This window comes from Gallus gallus, chromosome 4, assembly GCF_016699485.2.
Source record: "Gallus gallus isolate bGalGal1 chromosome 4, bGalGal1.mat.broiler.GRCg7b, whole genome shotgun sequence".
Taxonomy (NCBI): domain Eukaryota; kingdom Metazoa; phylum Chordata; class Aves; order Galliformes; family Phasianidae; genus Gallus; species Gallus gallus.
In genome coordinates, this window is record NC_052535.1 from 26,673,618 (window position 1) to 26,689,229 (window position 15,612).

A 15,612-nucleotide genomic window follows, 5' to 3' on the forward strand; every position below is an offset into this window, starting at 1 on the left:
CAGAATTCAAAAAGAAATGAAACTCTGATGCTTCCTGCATGCTCTCTCCCTTCGGAGGAAAAGAAACTTTGTTCAGATAGAATTAAAAGGCAGAGTAATTATTCTAGAATAAAACATTTTTTAATCATTGAAATAGAGTATCCACATGGGGGAGTTATATCAGCATAGCTATGGCACTGTAATTATTCTGTTAAAGCGGGGCCAGTCAATTTTTTCTTGTAGCTAAACCCCAATATGACCTGTTACCACAAGTGAGAAGAAAGGGAATCGAGCAGGTTCATTGGGCTCTTCACCACCTCCCACGTAACACCTTCAAATAAAAACTGTAATTCTGGTTTGGATAAGAACAGCAGTGAATGAAATAAAGTGAAACACAGAAGCTTCTTTTATTTGTATGTTATTGAAATGTTCTGCTAACCAAATGAGCCAGACAAAAGACAGCATATGATGATATGGCAGAGAGCAGTGCTCCATAGAGATATCTAGGCAGCTCCAAACACCTGCACTAGTATAATCATTAACTTATCTTATTAATACATTAAAATGAGTTTTTAAAGAAAGTACTTTGCAGCTTAATATTTACAATATTTCATTTTCAAAATAAAAAGGACAAAGATGAGAGTTGAGAATAATAAATGAGATTAAAAAAAATATGTAGTTTATTTACTTTGTTAACAGAATTTGAATGCCATCAAGACTTCAAATTTGCTCATAGAGAGTTCAAGTACAATGTTCTCTCAAAGGTCTGAGTCATAATTCTTGGTCACATTCTCTCTTAAAATTCAGTACTACAAATTTAAAAATTCCCTTTAATTGCATCTTATTACAGTAACCCCCATGCCATTTGTTCTCTAAGGTTTTATCACTGAACATGATCAGTCTTTATCATATTGCCTCTAAAGTCGAAATCTGGTGTATGTACAAATGGCTTTTACTTGTAAACTCAGATTCTTTGAGAAGTTCTTTCTCTTGATAGTGTATCAAAGATCTCTGATTCAGTCTGTTTTTCCTTGTGATACAATACTTAGTAAAAATATACAAATGGAGTAAAACAGCTGCACTCCGTAAAATGTGAACTATTTGATTAAGAAAAGAGACACTCTCAAGAAGAAAGCTTATTATAATTGGGTTGTTGATTGGTTTAACAAAGAAAGTTGTGGTATAAAAATCACAGTGGGTTCAACATAAGGATTTCATTTACAAGTTCCTGAAGTATAGTTTTTAAAGCCTGTTTTAAAACTAGCAGCTTTCTTGAACTATTTCAAGGAGAATGACTTCAAGCTCTTCAGAGGAGCAGCCCTTATTTTATTCTTCTCTCATAAACACCTATCAGGATGAGAATGCTTTGAGATATGAAAATGATTAAAACAACACTAATTAGTTTGATAAAGGGAGAGATTTAAATGTAAAAAACCTCTAAGAGATTTGAAAATATTGTACAAATAAAAGAAAAAGAAAAAGTGAATATGTCCATGTCTGCAGACTAAAGAACATAACTCAAAGTAATGATGAGCATCATATTCTCAGTGGGGATGCCGAGTTACTATAGGTTTGGGGTAAGAGGCAAGCAAGACAAAATTCAGTGGAACAAGCTCGCTTTTATCTCCAAATCTTATCAGTCTCAGAACTGCTTTGCTGGCCTTCAGCGGTATCCTACCTGCAGATTACACTCCAACTCCAAAGTCAGGAATGTTAGTTTAGCACTGATACTGATGGGTGACAGAGTTGAGGCTACTGAGAGGTCTTGTTAGCAGCAAGTCTTGCTAGGCAGGTAATTCCAGTAACAGCAGCTGGTTTAGAGTAACTGAAGCAAAAAGGTTCAATTTTTTCACCGATTCATTGTGAGAATTGCATAATCTGTTTGTACTTTTTTCTCTAGCAGGAACTTTGTGCTTAGACATCTACATGAAAAAGCTAGATTAGAAGTACATTATGTAACCTGTAAACTAGGAAGCATCAGCTTTAAGATTATCTGTGCAAGCTTGATTCTTACTATTTTACAGAACACAGCCTTTCATTCACTCTACATTCCTTTCTTCTCTCACAGGGACACTTCATCACAGAGTGCACCAAAGGATGGTGCACAAAAGGATGGACTAAAGTTCTCACATTCATTGTAAGTCTGCTTCTCTAAGCTTTCTTTCTGTCATAAATCTCCTTCAAGAGATTGGCTATATCCACTAAGTATAATGTTAACATTACATCAGTTTTCAGAGTTGTTTCTTTCTTTTTGAGGGTAGTATGTCTGAAAGAATTAAAATATTTTTGAATGTAAGAATTTGTTATTTTTGTGAAGATAATCAAGATAACTGCAAAATAAGTTCAGTTTTTACAATCTGAGGAATTTAACAGGACTACTCACTAATAGAATATCTCATACTTTCTAAGATTGAAAACAAAACAAGATGTTTTATGTACCATTTTAGATATGAATATTATTGGTGATGCTACATTGGTGAATTATTTTAAGTAACTGTGAAGAAATTAATAGAAGAATTCAAGGTTTAGGTTTTCTTTGGAGTTTTTTTAGCTGTTATATTCTCTGGTAGAACAAAGCTTAGGCCACTAAATTCATGGTGACTGTGCAGACCTTTCAGATCAGCCACTGCAAGTTATCACCCAAAGACACAACAACAAGAAAAGCATATTTCTGAAATAGTTGTAAGGCAGCAACTATACTTGACTGCTTTCCCAGTGGAAAAAAGAAATGGCTTGGATACAGCTTTTTCCAATGTATGTAAATTAGTTCTATACAAACATAAACTTTACTGTGAAGTAAATGCTAGTTACTAACAGATAAATAAATCAAGAACAAATAAATTCTCCAGAAAAAGACTGAAAAAAAAAGAAAAAGAAAAAAGCAGTTATGTTAGGAGATACTAAATTAAAAGCCTGAGCTTTTATAAATTGCACAATTTGACAGCTCATTCTGTATATCAAAAGTAATTCATGAGAAGATTTCCTTTTTTAGCATCACAAAAATATGTTTTACAAACCTTTACAGAAGAGTTAAAATGCAAAATAAAAGTATGGGGAACAAATAGAATTAGATTTTTCTAGCCTTAAAGAGTCATTTAATCATCAAAATATGATCATATGGGAGTTTAATTCCTGCACATGCTTGTCTCTGTTTCGGAGAGACAAGTTTCAGAACTATTTCTAGACAGCAGTCTACTCATTTTCTTTGCTGTAGATGGGCATGGTTACTTCTGGAATGAAACCACTGGCATGTATTTGCATTTTGCATCTGATCAGCAGATTTCAATGTAATTATGTATTTTGCAGGTGAGATGTTAATGCGGGTTATATGGCACATCAGCTGTGTGCTGCTACTTGAAATGGTCCACTGGAAAATCTTGAGACAAACAACATTCAATTAGGCGCACAGCCATGAACAGCTGTGCTAAGTACCACTGGCATCGCCTCAGACACACAATTCTCAGTGTGAGCCTACTGCTAGCCACTTTGAAAATGTGTTTATGTTGGGGACAAAAACTTTCCATCATCAATTCTTCTTAAATGTCTGTGCCTCTTAGCTGAAAAATTACAGCTTTTTGCAAGGGGAAGGGATGCTCAGTCCTATTAATTTTCATTGGATGAAAAGGATATTTTTTTCCTTCAGGCTAAAGGTTTAACCTTTATGAGTTTCATGAGTAACAAAGGGCATCCAGATTTTTATTACATGGTGTAGAGCTGTGCATTTGTTCAAAATAATCAGCACTGGGCAATCTGCTGCATATCGATCCAAAACAAACATCACTACTCATGTAAGCTGTGTCCTTCTCAAGTTTACATTTGGCATAGGAAAACAAACTTGTTTCATTATCGGTTTTCAAATGCTTACCATATATGTCAGTGCAGTCTGCTATAATGGTTAGGATTCATGATGATGATACTTACTGGGGAAATATATCATCATTCTGCAAGATTTTCTTCCCCTCAAAAATCTCACATATTTTAGAAGCTGCCTCACTGAGTACAGTGAGGTATTTGCTCAAGTACACTGATTTGCTCATCAGTCAAAAGAAGAAAAACCGAGAAACACTTTTATAATTGTATATTTGCAGCTTTCTAAAAGCCATACAGGTTTTCTAATTTCTTTGAATGATGAAAGTTTGATACGTTCTGACTTGTTGTGAAAGGTTTTGCTTGCTAACCCTTGCAGAACTGGTGACTGGAGGGATGCTTGAAGGTGTTTTGGAAAGAAGCTCTTGCCAAGGAGTTTAGCAAGCTCTTTGAAAGGAGGAGAACAGAAGACAAGGAGGAGCATTTACTTTTAATTTTAAAGTTCTTTTATAGTATAGGAACAGAAATGGTCTAACAGCTTTCTTAAACTTGTTACTTTATTCAAGGTGGGAAAAAGTTTGACAAGAGTGTAGTTAAATATTGTGGAAGTAGAATGGATGAGGGAACAGTGGTTTGAAGTTAGAGAAAAGCTTATGAAGTCATTAGTATTGTTTGATGGTGGGAATACTGATATGTTGAATGAACTGTTAAGAAAAAGAACTCACAAGTTGAAGGTCAGTTTGATCATAAACAGGAATTACGGTATAGGGTTGAGAATAATATCTTTTTTTTTTTTTTTTTCAATGCATGTCTGATTCTCTCAGCTTCTCTTAAGACTTAAGAAGGACTATGGCTACATTTGAAATGGAACTGCAGCAAATGCCAGGAGTAAAATCCTCCTTGGGAGGTGTCTTGAACTGGTGATGCTTATAAGTTGATAAATGGGCAATGAGAAGCAGCAATTGTGAGAAAGCAGTGGAGGAAGCTGAGGCATATGAGGAACATTGCCTTTGCAGTGTTATCTATGTATACCAATAGTTTATTTCTATATGCTTTTAATCTCTGATTTTTCGGGAGGCCTTCCTCATTTGTGAGCGGGTAGCCTTTCTCTGAAGGATGAGAATATCTCTTACTATTTGACAGATGTGAAAAATTCAGAGTTACAGAAAAGTATGGTCTTCTCAAGTCAGTTGTAATTTTAAAAAATGTGAATTAATCTTAGTCATGGACACTCAATTTGTGCTTCTAGGATACTGAATAGGCATTTTGAAGGAAACTGATCCCACTGATGAGTTCATAAACCCAGCTAGAAAGTAGTTGGCATGATGGAAGGCTTGCTCGCTTCTTGACATTTCAGATATATCTCATGCAGAGTTAATGTGCTATTATGTGTTTATATTGATAGAAATAGACAGAAAAGTGACTGGTTGAATGAGGGCTTTTTTGGTTCCCTCTGGAAATAAAAGCAGCCATCATACATAAGGATACGACTTATAAATTGTTTTTATTGTTAGGTGTGTAGCAGTGAGCTAAGTGCAGTAGAGAAGGCAGAACTGAGAACAGTCTCATAGTTATATTCTTCTCTAGTGAGATTTAAAAAATGAATAGAACTATTCTTTTCTACACATCATTTCTAAAAATATATATCAATATGAAACAAATTATTTAAACAAAAGGTAAACAAAACGTAACTAGACTTGTTCTTCGTCATTCATATTTTAACCCTTGCATTATTGCGTTTGAATCGAAGACTAAATAAGAAAGTTCTACAAGAAGGAATCTGGGTTTTTCTCATATTGATTTACGTAATATAATCTTGTTCCATACAGAAGCTCGGTAGTTTGGTTGTCGTTCCTAGTTAGAAACATACATTGCCTTTCTTCAGGCAAATTGGACAAAAACTGTACTTCATAATTTCATGTGTCTCCTTCTAAGGAAAATGGGAATGAATTAGTTGAGAGCTAATCAACTCTAGTTCTGAATACTTTTTCATAGTGTCTTTGTAGACATTTCTGAGTGAAAGCAGTGTTTTCTGTAAAATCTTATCTAATGTGATTTTTGCTAATTATTATTGAATGTTTTCGAAAGAGAAAGACTCAGATTTTTCCTGTAGGTTTATTAATTTGTTTTTCCCAATACAAATCTCATTTTGCTATAATCTGATGCTTTAATTTTGCTATAATCTGATGCTTCAATTTTGCTCTACGTTAGTCTTTTTTTACTGGCTTTGCAGTATTTCAAGTGTAGATTTATCTGTATATTTCATTAAGGTTTTCGTCAGATCAATGTGATCCAAATGATTTAAACTAAAAGATAAATGTAAGTTCAAGGAGTTATCCTTGGAAATTCACTTTCTCTGAATTTCCATCTGTTGATGCTAGGTAAAGTGTCTTTTTTCTTCTTCTTCTTCTTCTTCTTCTTCTTTTTTTTTTTTTTTTTTTTTTTTTTTTACAAATGAAGACTTATTTTGATCCTTCTGAAACATGTTTAAGTAAGTCCCTGCTCCTCCTCTTCCTCCTCCTCTCGTTTTCTCTTATCGTCAGTAATGTAAAACTATTATATGTAATCTAAGTCAGATGACATTTTGGGAAATGCACAAAAGAACAGTAGGAAGCATACAATTCAAAGTCAGTTGTGTTATTAGAGAAGTTCAGCCTACATGCTAAAATGTGTCTTCTGACACTTTCAGAATGACTCTGAAGAGAGTTAGTAGCATATATTCTGCATAGGGATCTACCCTTTTGCTTCTTTTAAGATCTGGGGTTTTGTTTGGTTTAGATTTGGGTTTCTTGGTTGGTTGGTTGTTTTTTGATTGGCTGGTTTGAAGCTTCTTTTTTACTTTGATATCTTCTCATTTGCTTCTCCTGTTTCAACAGATATGATCACAGGGAAGGATAAGCCTCAAAAAGCCAGTGTAAAAAAAGTGGTCAAAGCTTTTCTATATTTGTCTATATAATAATGAAGGATGTCTTAAATAACTCTCTACTTCTGCAAGTTCTGTTAAAAATTAGCCTTCCCTTCAACATAGCTATATGAAGGACTCTGTCTGATCTTATGGCTAAAGCTGCTTAAGCAACACTGTGATGCACAAATGGAGGTTTTTTCATGGTAATGGGGTCAGGACTTGACCTTGCATACAAAAGTGAGTGATTGATTTTACTATTTTGCACATAAGGCTACCACTCCTATAGTAGTCTTAGTAGTCTTCAAAGGTAGTTAAAAGACTGGAGATGCTGTAGAAAATAGTTACAAAAAAGAAAAAGAAGAGACTGCATCAAATACTTTTCAATGAAAGACTTAAACAAGCCAGTGTGTTTCAAGTATCAAAACTGAGGGATGACGTACTTTCAGTACATAAATAAATGCTTTGATGCTCAGACAGTATTGAGTACTAAACTCTCTTTAACAAGAGTTGGAAAGGAAATAATAAATAAGAGGCTACAAGATTAAATCAGACAACCTACAGTTAGAATTTGTCAGATGTCCTTAACGGAAAAGGATATTCTTTATGACGAGGTGGTGGATTCTCTTTTATCTCAGGATATTTTAAAACTTAAACAGGATTATGTTTGCTTTAGGTGTTTAAAAGAAAGGTTTGATAACGGATTTGGCACAGACTTTACTGGTTAAAATTAATGATCTACAGTGGGGTCAGGTCACACCATTTCTTTGCGGTCTCTTTGCCTTAAAACTTCATGAACTTTAAACTCAGTCTGTCTCTACAGACAGCTACTCACAGTAGCCAGGTAGTGTTTTCCATTGTTACTCATGTTTTTGTCTTATTAATGGCAATATTTATTTTGAAAGGATATATTAGGAATTAAGGTACTGTAGCCTTATTTCACTGCACTTTTGCATACTTTTATGTTCTCTGATTTGGCTGGTTTGAAGGCAAGATCCTTGGGAATACTTTTCTCTCTTTTTTTTCAAATTGACTGGTAGAAAGTAGGTGTTTAAGAAATCTCACTCTACCCAAGATAGTGCTAATGCAAACCCAGATTTGCTAACCCATGAGATTTGGATAAGGCTATTGGAAAAAATGTGCTTGATTCTTTTCTGAAGTGAGTCTGACATGTTATGAGACTTGCTAATCTCTACAGGAGAATCTACAGGAAAAGTGAGGAAACAATTTTTGTTGGGGTTGGCTTTCAGAAGCTTTGGAAAAAAAACCCACAGGACCACCTACATTTACAGTTCTATAGCTGTCCCAGACTGAAAAGACATAGAAAAGACACTTTGCTCTTTCCATCATGAAGGAAAAAAAAGTAATTTACAACTATGTGTGGGTGGTGGAGTACTGTAAGGCCTATTAAAAGATGTTATCATGTTCAAGACAATGAGCTGTAATGCTGTGAGTGTACCACAAAGTTATCTCACAAAAGGGGAAAAGGAGAAGAGGAAGGTTTACAGATGCCAGAGCTTTGGTGGGCAGTTTTCTATCTGCATGCTCAAATAAGATCTTTTGAAGAGATTCAGGATTCTTTGAAAAGAACATAATAGAAAATCTTCTAAAATTAGTAAAATTGCTATTATGCATCAGGTATACTTTTGAATACTTGAATTGGTTGGGAAAACATTGCTTCCTCAGGAAAAAGGAGACCTTTATGTCAGTAGAGATGGGAAGCAGTAAGACAATGAAATTTACGGTAGATAAAGGAAAAGTTTTCTTTTATCTCCCATTCTCTCTGTGGCTCTTTGTTGCTCTCTCATATGCTATGTGTCTGCTAACCTGAGGACATCAGTCAGACTGTGTTTCAGCAGGAAAAGTATGACTCTTAACTGTGTGATCTTGGTGGGAATGTGTTTGCAAGAGATACTTTTGGCAAAGCACTTACTTTCTCAGAGCTGTATGGCAGTTACTGGATATCCTCACTTCATACAGAAAAAAACTTTACAGTATTGCTATCAGGAATTATTACCAGGAAGACATGCCATGTATCAGAAGAAGCATAATGAAATGGTTTCTCTGCTACAGTCATTTACAAATTTAAAAACATTAAGCTGTAGTAAAAAGTCTTGTTTTTACTGCTTTTCTTAATATGATGCAGAGTATCTTCTAAAAATATTCATGGAAAATGTGCTATGTCCTTTCTTTCGCTCTAATCCTCTGTATTACCTGTACAAAGAACAAGGATTTGTGCCTCCCCCACCTTTTCTTTTTCTGCTTATCTGTGCTGCAGTCCCACTGTCATTGTTTGATTCTGCTTAAATCCCTCTGTACCTAAAGGTACAGCCTTATCAATTGAAAAGCTAATGCTATATAAGAAGTGAAAAGAACACAGAAAGGTTTCCTAGCAACTACTGTGAATCCTTCTAACGTAAGTCAGTTAAAACCATGTAGTACGTGCAATGAGTGTAAATTAGGGAACTAAGCTGATCCACAGATTTACAGATGCCCACTATAAAGTATAATAAAACCTGCAATAGAAGGTGAATTGCTCAAGAAGAAAATCACATCACAGTCTTGACAGCTTTATCATTATTTAAATGATCCAGTTTAAATTCTTCTATGTAGTTAGTAAGACTGAGTGTCAGAGCTCCAGCGACGGTATACAAAGCACAGTTAATGGCACTGGTTAATGTCACTGCTGTGATTATGTCTTTTACTGCTCATTCTAAAAACCAAACAGCAAACATAAACAAACAGAACAGACTCCAAGGGACAGTTGGGAGGGAGCCATCACAGGGTGCAGATACACAAACCCACCTCTGTGAAGCAGGGTCCTTTTTGTTTTGTTCTGCTTTTGCACGGCACAAATTAAATCGGACATTTTTAGGTTAGTAAAATCTGTTCACGAAGGAGTAGGAAGGCTAACAGTTTTCTGTCTCCTCACATACCTTTTGTTCACTTTCCTGTATGCCAGGATTTCAGCAGAGGTTTCTTCTCCCCTCAACACTTCTGTATTGTAGGTGTTTCTTAAAGAACTCCTTGAACAGGTATTATGTAGGAAATGAAGTTAAAACTCCCACGTTTGTTGAAGGCAGTAACTTTGTTTCCAGAGCATGCTCACTTAATGCTCAGCTTTGTCATGAAATTTGAAAAGTTTTCACTTCCCCCTAAAAATAATTTGTGGCTCATGGAATTAAATTCTTTGTTGTGTACTGAAGTTAACTGATTGGCTGATTTTCAGCTCAGGTTTTCATTTGAGTTAAATCTTCGTTTTATGCTTATTCAAAGGTGGCTAATAATATGTGTGAGAAAAAGTTGAGACCTGCAAAATCAAACTTTAAGATATTCAAAATTGTACATCACAAATGAAACACCTTCCTTACTTCTCACTGATTTACAGCATTTAATTAGTTCTTCAAAATCTTTAGAAGTGGTAAACGAAGGGATGTAATCAAATATGTTTGCCAGCAAGAGTGTGAACAAAGAGAGATAGGAAGTTTCTTCTTTGTTCTCTTGTAGACATATGCATCCTGTAGTAAATAGGAAAAACAGGATAGGGTTAAAGTGCCACTTGTAATCCTGTCCTGAGGAAAAAAAAAAATAACATGCCTGAAGGACATCATGTGTTGAAGAATGCCTTTTGGGACCAAGAGTTTGAGCTTGTGGGTTTTTGTTTCAAGTCACTGCTGAAATGACACTCATGAAAACAAGACAAAAGATCACAGTCCCTCTACAGAAGTGATGCATGCATATTTACTTGTCTTTTTATAATAGGTTTAGCTTTTGGTTTCTTTAGTTTTGCAGATTCTAATACAAAACCTGTAAAGGTCTGAAACATTGGCACATTCAGGTACTTTCCCTAATGTTTATCCCTCCTTGATTTTTGGCCTAAAATCATGTTGGGGCTGTCAGCAGGCTGACCTTTTTCACATTTTTGTGTTGTTTTTGCTTCTTCTGACTCCTCCCAGAAAGTGCAAAGATACAAACATGTTTACAAACAACAAAATCCAGGGAACAGTAGTACTCTGAAACACCATGCAGATTTGGAGCTGTGCTGGAACTGACTGGGGTCTTGCAGGCCTGAGGGCTCGGCCCTCTCACCCTTTTTGAAGTTAAAGCATGTGTGGAAAAAAAGTGAGGTATTATCATGTGCTTTTTCCTTCCACTCTCTAACTTCACCCAGCAACAACTTTTACAAGTGCAGTGAAGGAATTATTCAGTCACTCAGAGGTTTATAACTTCCAAGTATACAATGAGTTCACCCATGTATTATGGGTGTTGGGAAGCTGGTGTTAGCTGATAATCTTTGCTTTCTTCAATATTAGTTGCTTGGGTGTTTTCTCTGACAATTGTATATCAACTTGCCTCATGTTGTGGGGTATCAATGTTGTACATTGAGAGAATGAACTCTAGAAACTCTTCTGTAAAATGCTGAAGAAAAGGCCTACAGTCAGCATGAATTTATGTAGTGATACTTGCTTGTTGCATGCAGTGACCTGGCCATCCAGTCATCATTTATAGCTTTGGGAAGGCTCATGAAGTTATCATCTCTAGATCTGCTGGGCTACACCTGCCATAGGATGATAGTTAACAGTATGCAAAACCAGGCACAGGAGATGTTGGAGGTTTCTCCTTCTCCAGGTAGAGGAGCACAAGAGGTGCTTCTTAGATGCAGTCGCCTGCTTTCATTTTCCTGGCATAGGGAGTAGCCTTGCTAAATACCATCTTCCTGCTAAGATCCATCATTACAGTGCTGGAGAGGAGGCTTTCCAATCATACATAGAATTTAATTTTTACCCTCTGAGTAATTAAATTGCCACTCTGAAGTTTTGTGCTAAGCATAGGGGGATAATTTAGTCACACAAATTAATAAAGCTTCCAGATGGTAAATTCATGACTCTGTTTTCTGATGGCAGAATTAATTATTCTATTTTTTTTTTTTTTTTTCCCATTTGAACCATCGTTATCTACTACAGTGGCCTAAACCTGAGCCAAAGTCTGAATGTTTGCTCCTTGGTTGAATTCTGCAGTTGAAGAATAGTTCATGCAAAAATCATGTTGAAAATATCTTTCTGCTCAAAAAAAGGTTTTGACCAGAGCATCTAGGATGAACAAAGCTGATAGCGCTCCTGAGCTTCACTTCAGTAGCTTTCAGTTTTTCTCCAATCCTTGAAGGTGAGTATGTGAAACACTTGCCCAAATCATGGAATTATTATCCAACAAAAACAATAAGTGACTTTCATAGTTATAGACTGCAAATACCTCTTTTCTACCCAGTACAGAAATGACTAGTATGCCATGATTTTTTATGTCTTTGTCTGCATTATCAGAGCCTGACTTTCTGATGGCTTTACTGATAGCCAGATAACAGCAGCAACATTGTAGTTGTAAGAAAAAATGAACTTAAATTTTATCTTTACCTGCTGACTGAAAATGGGCTGAAATAAATTCTGCTATAGGTATTTTCTGCTACTAGTTTCTCTGTGTGCCTGATTCTGTGTTCTTATAGTGTGTGATTTACAAGAATTCATCTTAACCAAGAGTTGTAATATCTGTAAATCTGTAAATTTCATGGGACATCTCTTTCAACTTACTGAAAATTTATATATGGGTAGCTAATTTGGATGTGTGCATGAGTACATACATAGTATTTAGACCTCGCTAAGTTTACCTGGTCATTTACTTAGCTCTAGCAGATACTCTTTTTTTAGGATAGCACTCATCTAAACTTTGATGCCATTTTTTTCCTACAGTAGTTCCTTAAAATTTTGAGGGGTCCTGAATAGTTTCTTAGAAACATCTCTCATTGTCAGCTTCTGGAACTTATTTTCATAAAGATCTTGCATGCTTAAGAACCTTGGAACCAAGACAAAACATTTTATTGCTATCTAACTATTCACAGATATGAGAAACTATAGAACATATCAAATCATTAAATGGAAATCTATATGTGTAATGAAACTACTCATCTGGATTTGATACTGTTTGCTGTGTGTTTATGGGGATAAATTCTGACATGTTACTTAAAATTTGCTTAATCTCCTTTCTTATATCAGTCTGGAACACAGTGTTCAGAAACTATTCTGTGTTCAGGGCCAAGAAATTTGGAGAAAGGCTTGCTTACTTTCTCTGGAGAGTCCTCCCCAGTCAACACTGTGGAGCAGAAGCTACAACACAGCAATTGGTTTCAGCTAACTCATGATCATGCATGAAGCAATTCCCTATACATGAAATTTATAATCTGTTTAATCCTTTCTTCTTAGTGCCCCTGTTCTTCAATTACTGCCTTTTCACACACATTTCTCTAATCTTATTTCATCTTCGTTCAGCCTGCGCATTGTAGGCTCTATTCAATTTACATTGAAGCTGATGGAAGCACTTCCACTGATTCCACTGTAAAGTAAGCCCTGCTTTTTTTTTTTTTTTTTTTTTTTTTTTTTTGGTAGGAAAAGAAACCTAGTGTGTGTTCAGTGCGCCAACCATTTTTCAGAATGTTCTTGTACTTGCTTGCTTCCTGAAAAATGAGGTGTTCTTACTACTGTCAAGGGTGCACAATAGCATGATTAAGGAAGTGTGAAGTTGATTATCTTCTGTTTTTATACATCTGATTGCACCACACTTCTCAGCAAGGGATTTCTATTATCATTGCTAATGGTAATTAAAGAAAAAAAGACCACATTTTACTTTAATACTCCCCTTTTTCCTTTGTTCAAATAGAAAAAAAGTCAATTTGAAATATGAATACACATAACAGAAAGAGGGAAACAATAAATTCTGCAATATTACTTACAAAACACTCTATTGTCCTACTGCACAGTTAAAACTATCAAAAGAGAAGAAGTAGAATGCTCCTTACAGGTAAAATCCTATCTGCACAAGGTTGTACATCACTGAAGTGCTACTTAAACCCTGAAATAAGTGGGCCTCAAGTAGTTTGTAGACCATCATGCAAGGATGGATTTCACCCTACGAAATATCAATTCATTCTAAATCAGTGATCTGAGAGGCACAGTAGTGTTTGACTACTGTTGATTTATAATTATGTGTACACAGGGGGTGTATAAATATGAATGAATATATGTGTATATATACAAACATGAAATATCAACAGTAAGATCTACTTGCATTTAATTAAGTTTTACTGAAAGAAAAGCCTTATGTCAAAAGGGATGTTAATAGTTGCTTTTTCCTTTATTTTATTTTATTTTATTTTATTTTATTTTATTTTGTTTTGTTTTGTTTTGTTTGTGGACAGTTTTGGAAATCATGCACTGAATATAAATTAGCATTTTGGAAATATGGACAGAATTTTGTTTTACCAATCATAAAGCAGAACTAACATCGCTTCTATCTAAACAATACAATCCTGAATGCCATGCAACTATTCTGAAAGGACAGTGATTTAGGCATGAAAAGACTAAAACTGTAGGAAAATGAAGCTCCGGTTTGCACTTCCTTTGAGAATAAAGTCCTTGGTGTGCAAAAAGCCAGAATATCAGATATAATCCTGTTGTACTTGTTACCTGCCTTTCAATTAGAAATTGTTGCAAGCCATATAAATAGTGTTGTTCACTCTTCTCAAATTTATATCAATCAGATTTGTTGAAGCTTGGGTCTTTAGTAAAGGAAATTTTTTTTCATCTCAAGAAAACAAATTTCTCTCTCTTTCCTTCAGGGAAACAAAACAAAACAAAGAAAAGCACCACAACTGTCTGCTTATCGTATGGCAGTTAAAATTTCCAGTGTGACATTGTTTTTCAGAGGTATTAGACAGAATTTCAACTTTGAAGGATACTCAGAAAGATATGACAGGGGCTCATTAACACTGTCTAGATTAATGCATTAAAACTTTGATCTTACCATCCAGAAATTTAAAAGGACAATACAAAACAAAAAATCAACAAACCAGTAAAAAATATCATATCAAAGATTGATAAATCAGAATTTCTAGTTCACTAGTTCTGGTAGAAAATTACCATGTCTGTTCAGGCTGAGAGATGTCATCCCATGTACTTTGTACTGTATGTTATATTTCTTCATCTTTTGACTGCATAATTTCTATATAAATTGCCATGGACATAAAGAGTGGATGTGTAAATGTTTATTTATAATGTTTGATAAAGAAAACAAATAATTTTCTGGGTATGTTGTAGATTATTGAAGTCAGCAGCTATTAAAACATGCAAAGATATTTGAGAATATAGAAATCTGGCCATTGATATAACACCTACACACCAACTTTGTTCTCAGATCCATTGTTGAGACTTCTCTGTTAGGAATATGTGTGCATAGATGTATGCCCCTTTCCCCATGTACATATTAGCAAATTGCTAATTGCTCCTATTTCCAATTAGTGCGAACATGCAGGCTCCTGCTATACTCATCATTCTCTACATTTAGGTTACTGTTCTGTCCAGCTAAGAAACTTGTTGGCACTCTTAGCAGCTTTCCCAGATGGTATCAGCCTTCCCCTACAGAGTGTATTTTTCTCTGTTTCTTATTTAATTTTTTTAAATTATTTTTATTAAGCTGATGAAAAACTCCTGAACATCTCTACAGTTTGAGTTCTGTCTCTGCTGCAGGAACTTTACCTTGGTTACCAAAAGATACATCCACACTGTCTTCTGCTCTGAGTAGTTGCAAAAATATAGACTGTGCAGCTCATAAAAAAAATATGACCTTCTGTATACTCTGGCAAAACTTAGTAGGAAGATGCCAGTGCAATTACTTCTCCCGTTTGACTTGAAGGATCTCCAGATCCAAAGGAATAGGATGCATTCACTGTACCAGTTCCATTGAAATCAGCCTTAGAACATGGCTAAATAGAAGTAATGATACAATAAAAGTTAATAGAAAATGCTCATTTGAATGTAGAAACTGTTTCTCTTTACAAAAGATCAGTATTGCAAATTTTCTATTAAAAAAAAAAAAAGCGG

At 35.1% G+C, this 15,612-nt stretch overlaps 1 long non-coding RNA gene across 2 annotated transcripts in view; it reads left to right on the forward strand.

Annotated features, from left to right (window-relative positions):
* Positions 1-15,612, forward strand: part of LOC121110806 — a 112,294-nt gene that overhangs the window by 37,240 nt on the left and 59,442 nt on the right. For both annotated transcript variants that reach the window (XR_005859332.2, XR_005859331.1), the window contains exon 2: positions 2,048-2,116. This is a non-coding gene — a long non-coding RNA (uncharacterized LOC121110806). The remainder of the gene's footprint in view (positions 1-2,047; positions 2,117-15,612) is intronic.